Source organism: Podarcis liolepis, assembly GCF_965112155.1.
Source record: "Podarcis liolepis genome assembly, chromosome: 5".
Taxonomy (NCBI): Eukaryota; Metazoa; Chordata; class Lepidosauria; order Squamata; family Lacertidae; genus Podarcis; species Podarcis liolepis.
The window spans coordinates 31123896-31138377 of NC_139556.1; the positions used below are offsets into that span (position 1 = coordinate 31123896).

General features: G+C 38.1%; 1 protein-coding gene across 15 annotated transcripts in view; it reads left to right on the top strand.

Annotated features, from left to right (window-relative positions):
- Positions 1–14482, top strand: part of LOC310706620 (uncharacterized protein) — a 447399-nt gene that overhangs the window by 218342 nt on the left and 214575 nt on the right. For 14 of the 15 annotated variants that reach the window (XR_014525946.1, XR_014525947.1, XR_014525948.1 and 11 more), the window contains one exon: positions 12821–12914. The gene's annotated coding sequence lies outside the window, so the exon portion shown is untranslated. Of the gene's footprint in view, positions 1–2071; positions 2124–12820; positions 12915–14482 lie in introns of all 15 variants that reach the window. The other variant, XR_014525949.1, reaches the window with a different exon arrangement.

Sequence of the window (14482 nt, forward strand, 5' to 3'; positions counted from 1 at the left end):
AATGCATTGAAAATCAATTAATGCGTTCCTATGGTCAAAAAAAGTCCAAACAAAGCCAAATTTGGTACAACAACAGTTTATTAACTGCTCTTTAAAGTCACACATACTGTAAAGAGCAGTTCGAAAATTTAAGGGAAAATAAATTAACTTTATAAACAAAACATGTCTTTGTTTTTAGTCAAAGAAAAAAAGTCGCGAGACGTTTTCGTCTTGCGAAGCAAGCCCATAGGGGAAATTCGTCTTGCGAGGCAAATCGCGAACGGAAAAACCTTTCGTCTAGCGAGTTTTTTGTCTTGCGAGGCATTCTTCTTGCGGGGCACCACTGTATAACCTCTGTGCATCTGTAGAAACTCCATGAGGATTTAAGAGATTTATGCTATAATATCTCTCAATTTTGTTTTGCATGATATTTCACTGGTTAGTATCATCTTCATTGTTCACCGGGGGTGCTTTTTTGGTTGTTTTATTACTGCAATTGAAGTCAGGTTTCCTATTCCTGGCATCCCCAACATCATAAGTAAGCTCACAGGATCCTGCAAAATGACTGAGGCAGGGCGGACCCTCTCTGGAGCTCACAATGGGGTTATTTGGCCCCTGTGCATTAGGGTGAATGGGAGGATGGGGGAAGGTACAAACAGCTGCTAGTACGGTGGTGGGGTCAATATCATTGGCTGCAGAACTGTGTGGCGATCTTGCCGTCTACACTGAAGTTTAGGGTCATGCCATCCATTGATTCTCTGTGTAACAAATACAATTGAGTGGCCTTATCTCCCCCTCCCCTTCAATAACCACCATATGAAATTAGTTTCTTCCAAAAAAGAAGAATTTGACTGACAAAATGCCATCTGTCCTCACCAATACTTCCTTGAATGATTATGAAACCTAACTATTTGTTAAATACATATGCAATTAGTGCTGTATAAATGCCGGTGTTTAATGTATGAATGCTTATAATCTAAACAGTGACATAAGACAAAGAAAGAAAGAAAAAGAGGGAAAGTATGACAATACACGATTAAAAAAGGTAGGAGAGGCAATATTACCCATCCTACACAAAAGTAAGCCCCACTGAGTTCAATGGGATTTATTCCTAAGTAAGTATACATAGGATTGAGTCCTGAATGTACTTGATCTCAATAGGTAAAATGATACAGACATAACTCATCCCAAAAAAATGGATTTTGCATAGAAACATAGGATATAAATGCTTAAAAAATAATGCACACATTTGAAAATAAAATAATACAGTACTAATAAATTATGGTTTTGAAAGAAGAGAAATTAAAAGACACTAAGGTAGCAGAAAGCAAAAAAGACAAATACAAAGGAGACACAGAATAAATAGTTAGGATGACAACAAAATCTTAAAATGCTCAAGGCTTATTAATAAACTTGTCACCTGAAAAAATCAATTTTTACAGAACACACAGGTGGGAGAAATGTAAGTTAGCTGCTCAGTTGTATAATGGCTAAAACTGTAATTTATGCAGCTCTGGAAGCGAGCTTTATCTTTTCTCCATAGGTAGTAAGACAACGAGGTGTACAGGAGGTTGGGGCTCCTGAGCTTTTAATGGTTGTTTTGTAGAAAAAAATTGAACAGATACAGCTTTCCATACCTTTGCATGATCAATGGCATCTGCCCAATCCCACCCCCTTAGTGATCTTCTCCACTTTTTCAACTATTTGACTACTGACCCAGCTTTGAAGGTGTAAGCTCCACTGATGGTGGTTGCCTACTTATTTTGAAATGGTTTCTCTACCTTTAACACTTTTCATTGCATAGCCTTTCAGTGATCAAGAGAAAGCTTCACCTGTTGAACTTGTCTGTCATAATGCAGATGTTAAAAATGTCAGTGCCATGGTGCTTTGTTTAAAAATATATATCTGAATACCCGTAAAACAAGCTATGGGACTCCTGAAGGTGTGCATGAAATTGCAATTGGCCCTGTCAACTTTTTAACTAGTGTAAACTTGTGCCATTTAAAGAAGCTTAACATGAATAAATTTCACCAAGACAAACTATTGCAGAGACAGAATTATTTCACCTCCTCACCTGTGTTTTTAATTGCAGAGAAATATGAAGAGGCTAAACACCTGTAGCTCACTAGGTTCTCTTAGCACAGGTATGTAGAGGAAAGTTGGAGATATACTATGTGAGTTGTATACAAGACAGCTAATGTGATAGAGTAGATAGAATATTGGGTTGGGAAGTCTCGTGTTCAATTGCCCACCCAGCTATGACGGCTCACTCAGAGTGCCCCTAGACTAGTCACTGTTGCTAACCTGTAGAGCAGGTGTGCGAAAACCCAGGCTCTCCAGAAGTTGTTGAAGTACAACTCCCATCATCCCTGACCGTTGGCCATAATTGCTGGGCCTGAAGGGGGTTGTAGTTCAGCCAATCGAAAGGGCCAAATGTTTCTTATTCCCACTGTAGAGGATGAAATGGAGGTACAGTATATGCTGCTTTGACCTCCCTCGAGGAAGGACAGGACAACAATGTAAGTACAGTGGTACCTCGAGTTAAGAACTTAATTCGTTCTGGAGGTCCGTTCTTAACCTGAAACTGTTCTTAACCTGAAGCACCACTTTAGCTAATGGGGCCTCCCACCGCACAATTTCTGTTCTCATTCTGAAGCAAAGTTCTTAACCCGAGGTACTATTTCTGGGTTAGCGGAGTCTGTAACCTGAAGCATATGTAACCTGAGGTACCACTGTAATAAAAAGTTTAGGATAATTTGTCAGCTGAAGTACAGTGGGCTCACCACTTATGTGAGGGTCCAGTTCTGGGGGTCCACATGCAAAGACAAAATTGCATAAAGCCAAGAGCCTCTGGAATTGCTGCTCCTGTATGACCATCCCTATCTGTCCAAGTGGGCCTTGCCTCCTACCTTGCTTCCCTTGTACCTCCTCCCCAGAGCCCAGTAAGCAAGGCGGAGGGCTGCAGGTTCCACCTCTTTTTGTTTATTTCTTTATTTGGCCAAGAGCCTCAGGTCACAATTGTGTAAGTAAATTACTTGTGATGGCTCACTGTATTATAAAGGGAGAGGCATCTCATGACTGTGTTGATGCAATACAACTGGTTCAGTTCTGCAACTGTTGGCTGTTTTCTAAGAGGTAATTAGGAATTCCCATGCAATCTTGAAATGGATCCAATGGTGAGTAGAAGGCTTTGGTGAGACTAACAAAACAGAATTTGATAGCAGGTTTTCAGGAGTGAACTGAAGGTGTTGGAACTATCCCATTACATAGAGCACACAGAGGTTGTATTAAACATACAATAGTTTAGATGAAAATAGATTATGCTACTCAAGTACAGAGCTGAATGTTTTAAACAAAATAGGTAAGGAGAGGAGAGGAGAGGAGAGGATATGGAAGTCCTCTTCCACCAGTGGATCTGTGCTGGTACAGCATTGGCTACAACCCTATAGATGCAGGAACATAAATTGTGAAAACATCCTGAATTATGGTTTTCAAAAATGCCTCATCCCCCCCCCCCGGCATAATTTTAAACTGAGGGGTCTGGATCAAGGGATGGGGAGAAATCTGCCTAGCTTTGTATTTTAATGCAAACATATTCACATTTCTCACCATGCAAAAACAGAACACAGATATCCTGTGTTGTTGTACTCTTGGGGAGGGGAATTGGAGAACTATATCACAAACTTCAGAGAACCACGAATTTAGAAGTGTAGTTCTCCAGCCCCCCAAAATGTGCATAAAAGTAGACGTATTAGTGGAAAACATAGTGGAAAAATAAATAAAAATATTAGTGAAAATGACATACAAAATGTACTACATTATGAACATTTCTTGCAAAAAATGTTTATATTAAGAGAAACACACTGAAAAGTTGATGCATTTCATGACTTTTAATTTTAAAAAAATTGCAAGCTGATGAGACAATGACACAAGCTTCCTGGATTCCAGAAAGTATATCCAGTCAACCCTATGCTAAAACAGAATACTTTTTCTAGTCTTCTGTATGCAGGATGAATTTTATTTTTGTAAAGGCATTTGAACACACAACCCTCTACCTGCATGCTGAAGTGGTGCAGTCCAGGAAAGCTATTGCCACTTATTTCAGCTGCATGTATAAATTAGTTGAGTTAGAACTATTTCGAGATGACTTGCTGAGAAATGGTTTGATAGAAAGTGGTCAGTTAACTGTAGCACTATGGCTTTCATGTAAAACTTGGCTCTTTGTTCCTCAGATAAATGAGTACAACTGTGTATGTACAAGAGGAGTGAGGGGCACGGCTTTGATTTCTATTGAGCTAGTCAACATGTTCCAAAAAATTTAAATATTTAAAAGGTGTAGGATTTTTACCCAGCAGGAATTAACTTGGAAAGGACACTTTCTCTATATACTGATATGTAATGCCTGAGTAAATCATCTTGAAACTGCTTTGAGTACAGCAGTGAATTTGAGTGGGAAGACATTACATTTTCCATATAAAAGAATTATTGAACTGCAACACAAGATTGGTGCTGTGAATGTTTGATTCAACTATTAAATCATTTCAATCGGAAGGATGAATGTATAATATTTCAAGCCAAATCTCTAAAGAAACACACAGACAATCTTGCTATCTTGAAATTTTATCTACCAGATAAAATACCGTCCTTTATCAAAGGTATTTTTAAGCTAAATTAAAATCGCATGGCTTGTAGCACCAAGCTTCCTTTGCAATTTGAGGGTGTATGTAAGCTTATTAAAGGTTTTGCCTTTAGAAAACCAAAAGGAACACCTGACTTTAGATGCTAACATACACATTTCATTGGTGATTTGGATTATTTTGCCTAGCTAAGTTAGTGAACAATATGTTTGGCTTGTGTTAAAATGCCACATATCACATAATAAGATTAAAATGGCAGTATATCATCAATATATGATAATTATTTCATTAGTTACTAAGTAGGAATGTTAAAGTCATTTGATTAATGAAAAATGCAAGGTTTGCCCTGCCATCATGTGGTTCCAGGGATGCTAACCCAAGGACCATAGGACACATCAGATCTTTCTCTCAGAATGTAAAGAGGGAGGTTCTAAGGGGCACCCCCTCTCTGCCACCACAGAAACTTGTATGCCCCTTGCTATACCAACATCAAAAGCTCTAACATTATTACAGTGGTTCAGTCTCTCCTCTCAGGGAACTTTGGGAATTGCAGCTCTGTGGGGGCATGAGAGGCCTCTTAACAACTCTCAGTGCTCTTAACACACTACAGTTCCAAGGAATCTTTAACAAATGAGTCTTTAAAGTGGTATAAAATTGGGGGCAATGGTGACTCAGAAATGGATCAGGATATTTTTCAAATGCACAGAAACAGATATGAGGCAAATCTGGGGGCCTCTGCACACTCCTAATGTATGTTCTTATTGCGATGGCATGGCAGACAATATGCCGACTTTTTGTCACTTTAATTCATTGTCCCCGGTGCACATGAATCCTGGATAACATAAACAAAATAGAGTACACCCTTGCTCCCACCTGCCGAATCAGCCCAGCACAGTGTGAGACGAGGTAAATGAACCACCTTGTAGGTTTTAATACGTTTTAAATAATTAAATTTGCTGTTTCTGAGTAACACTATGCTCTCTCTGCTTCAAACTGTGCTGCAGATTTGAAGCAGCTCTGCATAAAACAAAGCTCTGTGCTTTCCATTCATTATAAATCTATAAGATGAATCTATGAAATGACTAGAGCTTCTTCCTTTTGACCAAAGCAGATAAAATTTACAGGCACAGATGCTCCTCCAGAGTGGATTAAGCCTGCCAAATTGCAGACAAATATTTCCAGGGGCTTTGGTAGGGGAAATGAAAGAGATTCACTTCCCTCCATAATTCATATTTGGGCAGTACCTTTATTAGAATGTGAACATGGTTTGTGGTATACAGGCTAGTTGAATAGTGCTTTTCTTTCCTGGCAAAATTCTATTGCGTCTCATGGAATGATAGTACTTGCGTCTCATGTAGTATTGACATGACCTATTTTTTTTCTTTAGTAGTAATGTTGGCTTTAATTTTTTTATAATACACCATCAACCCTCATTATATGCAATATGACATTCTTTAATTTCATTCGTTCATTCCCCCTATCATAGCAAATGTGAAAAAGTTCAGTTCAATATAAATGTCTTTCATACTAGGCTCTCCTTCTTAAAGCTCCATATGTAGGTTTACTTTCTTGGTGGAAGGGGTGGAAGTGTGTGTGTGTGTGTGTGTGTGTGTGCGCGCGCGCATGTGTGTGTAGCAGGGACCAAATCTGTTTTTATTTTAAAAGTCAGGCTTCATAATGGCAAATCTACTAATTTGTTCTGCCACAGAATGATTTGGGCATGTGCTTTTTAATATTCTTATTCTTGAGTTGTATTGCCTGTAAATAAATCATGATCACCAACAAACTTATTTCTTTAAGAGCTAAGATTTCTGACAATCCCTTTATTCTGAAATATAAATTATTCATTGCAAGCAGCCACAGTTGGTATTGATCAGAAATGTTTTGCGACTTGTTAATCCATAAAATACCTCATGAATGTTGCTTATATGTGGAGTGGGTTATCCTTTTATTTTCTCCCATCCTTTCTGCTTATATGATTCTTAAGTCATTCATTAATAATGTCACATTTATTAACTGGGTTGCATAACTTTTTCCCTTTTAAGATGATGTTATAATGAACTGGTTCAGTGATGCGTAATATCTTGTCAACAGAATGCTTGTTAAGATTCTGTTCATAAAATGTCACAATTTTAAAGCCTCCTTTATTATTTATTTATTTATTTATTTATTTATTTATTTATTTATTTAATTTATCCACCGCCCTTCATCCGAGAATCACAGGGTGATTTGCAGTATAGAAACACTGGAATATAAGGCATACATTTATCCTGCTAAGTCACATAGCACATTTTAAATGTCTGTGGTCTGATAGAATTAATTAGGTGATGTAGACTGACTTTTTTGTTTTTGTTTTTTTTTAATGTAGCTTCCCTCAGCTAGGTGACCTCCACACATACACATGCAAAAGTAAGCTGTCTAGCTCATTTGGAACTGAAATGCTACAGAAAAGACATGGATAACAATAACAGTTTCACAAAACAATCCCTTGGCAATTTATCTACTTTAAAATACTTGAATTACTGATGGAGGAGTGGCTGTGAAGGATGAGTACAGCTATCAGTGGGCTATTTGGAGATTCTTGATAACATTCATGACTAACTTGGGCTAGAGCATGGGCATTGTTTTAATATATTGGAGGAATATAATTACACTTTCTTTGGAAACCTTAATAATGTGACTTGTGCTTTTGCACCTCAGTTATCTAAAATGATTTATTGTGTTTATTAATCCCCTTTTACACAAGAAGTGTCTTAAAGAAATTTACAAAAATTGTAATAATACAAAATAGTACAAATATTAAAACCAAGTAAACAAAAAGTGAAGAACACATCCATATATGTAAAAGGCAAGTACCACTGTCAATATGGGAAATATGAGCACCAGCCTTTGTAACTAAGATAGGGGATGTCCTTCCGCTCCCCCTTTTTAGTTGCTCTGCAGAGCTATTCCTGTGTAGAGAGCCCATTGATTTCAGTGGGTAGAGGATAATGTTGCAAAGCTACAGAATGTCCTAAGCATATTTAGATTGCAATGAATGGGATTTTCTCCTGAGTACTTATGGTTAACTCTGAGATGAAATCTAGCTTTTTCAGCTGGTGAGGATCCTAACAGTCCTCCCTTTTCAATATGTGAGAGTGATGAATTACTTTCAGGCTTCTCTATAACCTGCCGGAGGAGCCTGATGGCTGTATGAATAACAGAGGAAAGAAAAAGGAGTGTGGCTTCTCCTGGTAGTAAAAAGTAAAGGTAAAGGGACCCCTGACCATTAGGTCCAGTCGTGACCGACTCTGGGGTTGCACACTCATCTCGCTCTATAGGCCGAGGGAGCCGGCATTTGTCCACAGACAGCTTCCAGGTCATGTGGCCAGCATGACTAAGCCACTTCTGGCGAACCAGAGCAGCACACGGAAATGCTGTTTACCTTCCCGCCAGAGCAGTTCTCTTTATCTAATTGCACTTTGACGTGCTTTCGAACTGCTAGGTTGGCAGGAGCAGGGACCGAGCAACAGGAGCTTACCCTGTCACAGGGATTCGAACCTCCAACCTTCTGGTCGGCAAGTCCTAGGCTCTGTGGTTTAACCCACAGTGCCACCCGCATCCCTCTCCTGGTAGTAAGTTTACATAAATATGAAGTGGTGGTTGAAGTGTAGGACTAGAACCTGGGAAGACCAGGGTTCTAATCCCCACTCAGCAATGAAGCTCACTGGATGCCCTTGGGCCAGTCACTGCCTTTCAGCCTAATCCACCTCACTGGGTTGTTGTGGGGATTAAAGGAGGAGGGGGAGAACCATGTATGCAGCCTTGAGCTCCTTGGAGAAAAGGGGGGCAAAATGCAATAAATAAAATAAATTACAAATCAAAGATGAGAGAGTGCAGAGTAACTCGGAAACATCAGCATTTTTTAACACAGATACAAGGTAAATCTTGGGGCCTCCAACACTTAACATTTGTACAGTATATCGCTTTCTGAAACAGTTCAGATCTAATTGGAATCCTTTCAATAATTCTGTATGGTAAGTTAGCATTATATCCTTATTATCCCACATACTGCAGACGTGGAGGGGAATTGAGGTAGTTTGCCTAAGGTCATCCAGCTGAGCTCATGGCGGAAGCAAGATTCAAACCCGGACATCAATATTCATAGTTCAGTCTCTTGGCCACTATGCTACATTATTAAAAAGCAACCCCAACAAATGCCTTTAAACTACACTGTTCTTTTTTAAAAATGTTTATCATAAATTATGAATCAATGTAAGCAAAATCACACTGGAGCATTACAATGTAGATAAAATGTATGCATTATCACACACTTTTTTGTTTCAAAACAAAATAGAATTTGACAATTATTCTATAAATCTGATTGTTTTCTCCTCTGATGAAGTACATAAGTTTCACTAACATTATTATATTCCTAATAATTTCAAACCATTCTACAATTAATGGTGTTTAACTTTGCTTCCACACTTTAGCAATAGTTACCTTTACTGCTCATTTTTTAGACTTTGTGTTTTTTGTTTGAATGGCATGCTCTCAGTGACTGGTTAACGCTTAAAGTGTCATTCTTCATGATATCATCAATATATTTTTATTTCAGAACTGTAGCATTGATCACATGTGTTTGCATCTATACAACTCCCAAGCACCTTCAAGTAAAGGATGGTGCCTTTTAACACATCTACTGTTCCTTAGTCTTTTATTTCATTTCATCCTTCCTTGTATGCAGCAGCAGTGTGTAAGACAAGTAGTTACAGTAGCACAGAAGAGAGGATTAAGTGATTACTTGGCATTTGAAAATTGCATGTCTGTTTAAGGGCTCTTACAAGTATTTAGAAGAATGTATTCTCACTGTGGTATACTTGGCTTCCTGACAAATTTGCTCCCTAAGCTGAGCACAGCATCAGCATCCTACCAGAATAAAACAAACAGGCACCAGCATACTTCTAAATGACATACCCTAATGGATAAGAGTACGCACACTGTTGGCTTGAAACTAATTACAGAAATTGATCTGCTGTGGGTTCTTGGTGTTGTTCTTTTAAGAGAGCATAATATGTAAATGTAACACAGTTAATTCATATTACTTATTTGGGGAAACTAGTCCAGATTTTTTTTTAAGTTCACAAATATAAGCACCATCAATAATCTATATTATTTAACTTCTTTAATTAATTAATTATGCTTTTAGCATATTAAATGGCTATACTTGTTATCAGGATCATTGCATTGTTGCCTTTTTGAGATAATAAAATTGATTTTAAAAAGGTACCACACATGGTTGGTTAGAAAGCCTAGATTTTCCAGAGCACCTCTACTCTTAATTCCTAGCCCCACCAATTAAACTGGAATTTGGTCCCTAACAATAAATAAAATATTACTTTTATTTTAATTGACACAGGAGTACAGCCCCATCCAAAATGTAGGGTGAATGTTTCAAGTACTATGCTGTACTGTGTAAGCAACCAATTCTTATTTTTTTAGAATGCACATATTCTAAATTATCTGTAGAGGAGGGGTGAGGAATCTGATGCTCTCCAAATGCTACTGGGACTCCATCATCCCTAATCATTGGGCTTGTTGGCTGGAGCTGATGGGAGTAGAAGTGTAACAACCTCTGGAGGGCTAAGTACCCATCCCTCAGTAGAAGCTGAGAGTTTATCCGTTCCTTAACAGAATACATGCACCCATAGGTATTTTTCTTCACAGCATACCTTTTTAAAATATAATCAAATTAACGAGTTAAAAATGAAAATTGTGCATAGATATCACAAGTGTATGTATATGTATTTATATTTAAAGTTAAGCCAGTATGTTTAAGTTACATATGGATCTATGGTTAATCAAGAACAATTAACAGTGTTTTTTTCCAATAACTTCAATCTATCATAGCCTACAAAACAGACTGATAACAATGCAGTAACTAAAGGTCTTATCAAACTTCAGTATTTTTTAAAAAAATATCATTTCATTTTAATTATGTATTCCAGTTAATCATTATATCAATTTAGATCACTAGATCTTCTTCAATCCTTCTGATCATCATTGTTTTCTTTTTCTCCAAAACATTAATTTATCCATTTTCCAGTTTAATTAAATCAGCCTATCAGTTCATCAACATTGCTAATATCCCCACCCTAATTCAATCATTAACCTAAAAATATTCGTATTCTTGCAGAGTTATGGATTCAGCTGAATGGGAATATAATATTCATTAAGCTAATTCATCCTAATTTTCAATTAGTCTCTTCCATTTTATCAGAAACACTTCCAGCTCAGAGAACTCTATTCCTGTAACGTAAAAAATAATAAAAATAATATCAAATCCTGAATTTTCCATTCAATTAAATCAGTGGTCAGAACAATACTGTGCATGTGTACTCAGAAGTCCCAAAAACTCTCAGGCAAATGTGCTTGGGATTGTACTCCTAGACTTCCTTTGGCAGTTTAGCTGCTGCTAATCCTTGGAGCTCACTCATCTTTTCCTCCTTGCACTCTTGCTTTGAAAATGTACTGTAGACCACAGTGGTTTTCAAATGCTACTTTTCACATGGAAAAGGTTACTATTGCTGTCACCTCTCTGTCTGCATAGATGCAAACATTTATTTTATGAAGAAATAATCCATGTGGCTGGCATAGGAAAGGTAGGGTCAAGTAGCAATTGGATGCTGGGATTTAGATTGACATGTTAACTTTGAAATAAAGCTTCTGAAATTCAAGCCAAGAAGGATGTTAATGAAAATAAACAGACCTCCAGACTATCACCAAAAAGATACAGACTTGCAACTTCTGTGGGGATTTGGTTCTGGAGATTGCATATCAAGCTGAAATTGTGTATAGCCAGAACAACCCTAGAACTGACTCCTGCAACCACCCCTATCTTTCTGGATCTGGCATAGCAAGCAGGTGCCCGCCCCCTTCCTAGCAAGGTAGAGAGCTTTTAAGCTCTCCGCCTCACTTACCAGGCTCTGGGAGGCTATCATACCAGCTCTGAAAGCCTCCCAGACCTTGGTAAGTGAGGCGGAGAGCTTAAAAGCTCTTTCCACAGTGGGAAAACCTAGCATGGAGTGAACTTTTAAGGGAAGGTTTTTGTGTGGCTCTACAGGAGGAGACTTGCCAATAGATTGGCCCAATTCACAGGATTTGTTTTGCCTGCTCTGCATTGGCATGTAGATGAATCATCTAGTGATAGAAGCATGGTAAATAGAATAATTTGGTCACATTTTTGGTAGGTAGGTGTGTGAATTCACTAGGCAGGGTTAAGCTTTGGTGATCACTCTTAGTCTCCTTGAGGAGTTTAGTCCCAAAACTTGCCTTCAAGGCTGTGGGACATGTTGACAAGGTAAGGATCAACTTAGAGGCTAACCTGTACACAGTGGTACCTCGTTCCGGAGATCCGTTCTTAACCTGAAACTGTTCTTAACCTGAAGCACCACTTTAGCTAATGGGGCCTCCTGCTGCTGCTGCGCTGCCACAACACGATTTCTGTTCTCATCCTGAAGCAAAGTTCTTAACTCGAGGTACTATTTCTGGGTTAGCGGAGTCTGTAACCTGAAGCGTATGTAACCCCAGGTACCACTGTACTACGTGCTTGGAGTTGCAGCAGTCAGATTTCTGGACATATTATCACCTATACATATTCATTTTTAGAGATTCATTAAATGATCTCATTCAGCACACTTTATTTGTGTTTTATTTCTCTGTCATGGCCACAAACAAAAATCTGACTCGAGCTAGATCCGATAATCTAAATCTTGCTTTAAATGACTGCTGGATAGCTGCTTGAATTGTATGAAAGGCTAAGCTATTGTTTATATAAAAGTATCTAACTTTTAGTCTGAAAGAAATTATACTACTCTAGCTTGGCAGGTTGCTTGTTAAGAGCACAACCATACATGGTTAATCCAACTAATCCTCTCATTAGCCTTTCTGCAATTATGGGGGGCAAAGTAAACTCTCTGATTGTGATTGACATCTGTTTGGTTTGGCTTTAAGTTGAGCAACCTTAAGCCTGTATTATAAAATGTAAGCCTTAATGAAATCTTTTTTTAATTATTATTTTTTAATTGGAACATCTTTCTCTCTTTTCAAATTGTATTTTTATGTGAATATGAAATTTATCTAAACATAAGAAAAGTGTCAAGCTCATGCAAAATTTGAGAGGATAAGCTGTGTTCATACTACAGAATTCTGGGTTTCTGTTGCAGGAGATTCCTGTCACCTTTCTAGTGTGAAAAGTCAACCACCATCCTTCTCATAACATCACAGCTTTTGATTAATAATGCATGCAGAGTTCATTGGGTGAGTAAATACTCTATATGCATATGTGGTGTTTGCACTTGTTTTATGCACTATCGTTTCTGAATGATTGAGCCTGAAGTATAAAATGCAAAATATTTCTGGAACCAGTGATGGGACTCAAAGGAGAATGAGTTTTCAGAGTGCAAACAGCGGGTGCAATCCACTGTTAAGGCCCATTGATTTCTGTAGAATTAAAATAAGTGTTCAACTCTCTTCCATTGGAAACAGTTGGACTTCTTAGAGTTGAATGTGCTTAATTTTGGTTAGACTATGGAGTTTTGCCCACTGCACAGCCTGCTATCCATCAAGCCAGAAGTCCTCCTTCCAGTCGTTGTAAGGCAGCCATCAAGGGCTCAATAGGCAACCAGTGGCAGGTAGCAAAAATGGGAGGGTTATCAAGCCCCTTGTGGATAATGTTGTGCGGGCCTGGTATACCTTAAATGAATTTATGGTTCCAGTGCATGAGTGGGGGGCAAGCAGTATATTTCCAAGGCTAAGCCTGGAGCTGTAAGTGGTTCAGGAAGTTTTTTGTCTGCTTTTTGTCTGCTGCTATTATCATTTTCCAATGTCAAATCAATTTCAATAACCAAGTTTTATGCAAAACTTAAAATAATCCATTTCTAAGCCTGTGTTGGCTTTGTATGCCAATGAAAGCAGAACATTGGCATATGTGCTCAAAATAATCTCAATTTGAAGCATGAGAAAGAATGAAAACTGGAAACTTTTGTATTTTTATCCTGTTAATGGGAATTTCAGTGACATCACTAAAATCTTTCAGTCTTTCTGGTAACCTACTTCTCCAAAGAAGAGTGGTGAAGTCTGATACAACCAGGTTAATTTGCTGGACACATCTGAAAATAGGCAGAGGAGCATTGTTTAATAGGAACTAGGGTAGACAGAAGGGGCAGAGGAGCATTGTTTAATAGGAACTAGGGTAGACAGAAGGTATGACAGGAAAGAGAATGAATCAAGTACCAAATGACTGGTCTGAGCCCTCCAACACATTTTTTTAGAATGATGGGAAAAGGCAGCAAAAGCAGATGCAGCCTGTTGCATATTTTATCCAAAAGATAATCCACTATACAGTTCATTGTAACAATTATCTATATTTGGAACCAAGAAAGGAGATTCCAGCTAAACATTAGGAATAACTTTCTAACAGAAAGTGCTGTTCAATGGACTACTTCAGAAAGGACTACTTTCATTAGATGTCTTTAAACAGAGGTTGAATGACCATCGGTCAGGGATTCTTTAGATGTCATTTCTGAATTGCGGGAGATTGGATCAGATTATCTTTTGGGTCCCTTTCAATGGCACCTTTCACACTAGTATTGTTTAAACAAAGAAAATCCCTGGACTTACTGAAATATATTTATTGGTCACAAGGAAAACTGAGAACCTGGAGAGAACCATAGATTAATAGATAGTGGTTGAAGGCAAAAAGTAATATTTGGAACAATCATCTGGATTAATCAATCTGAAAGTGTCTCTTTCTGCAGAAAGATTTACCGGTTTAGCTCGATAAGATATCTATTTTCTGGCTAGCCTCAAAGGGGGGATGCAAGTTC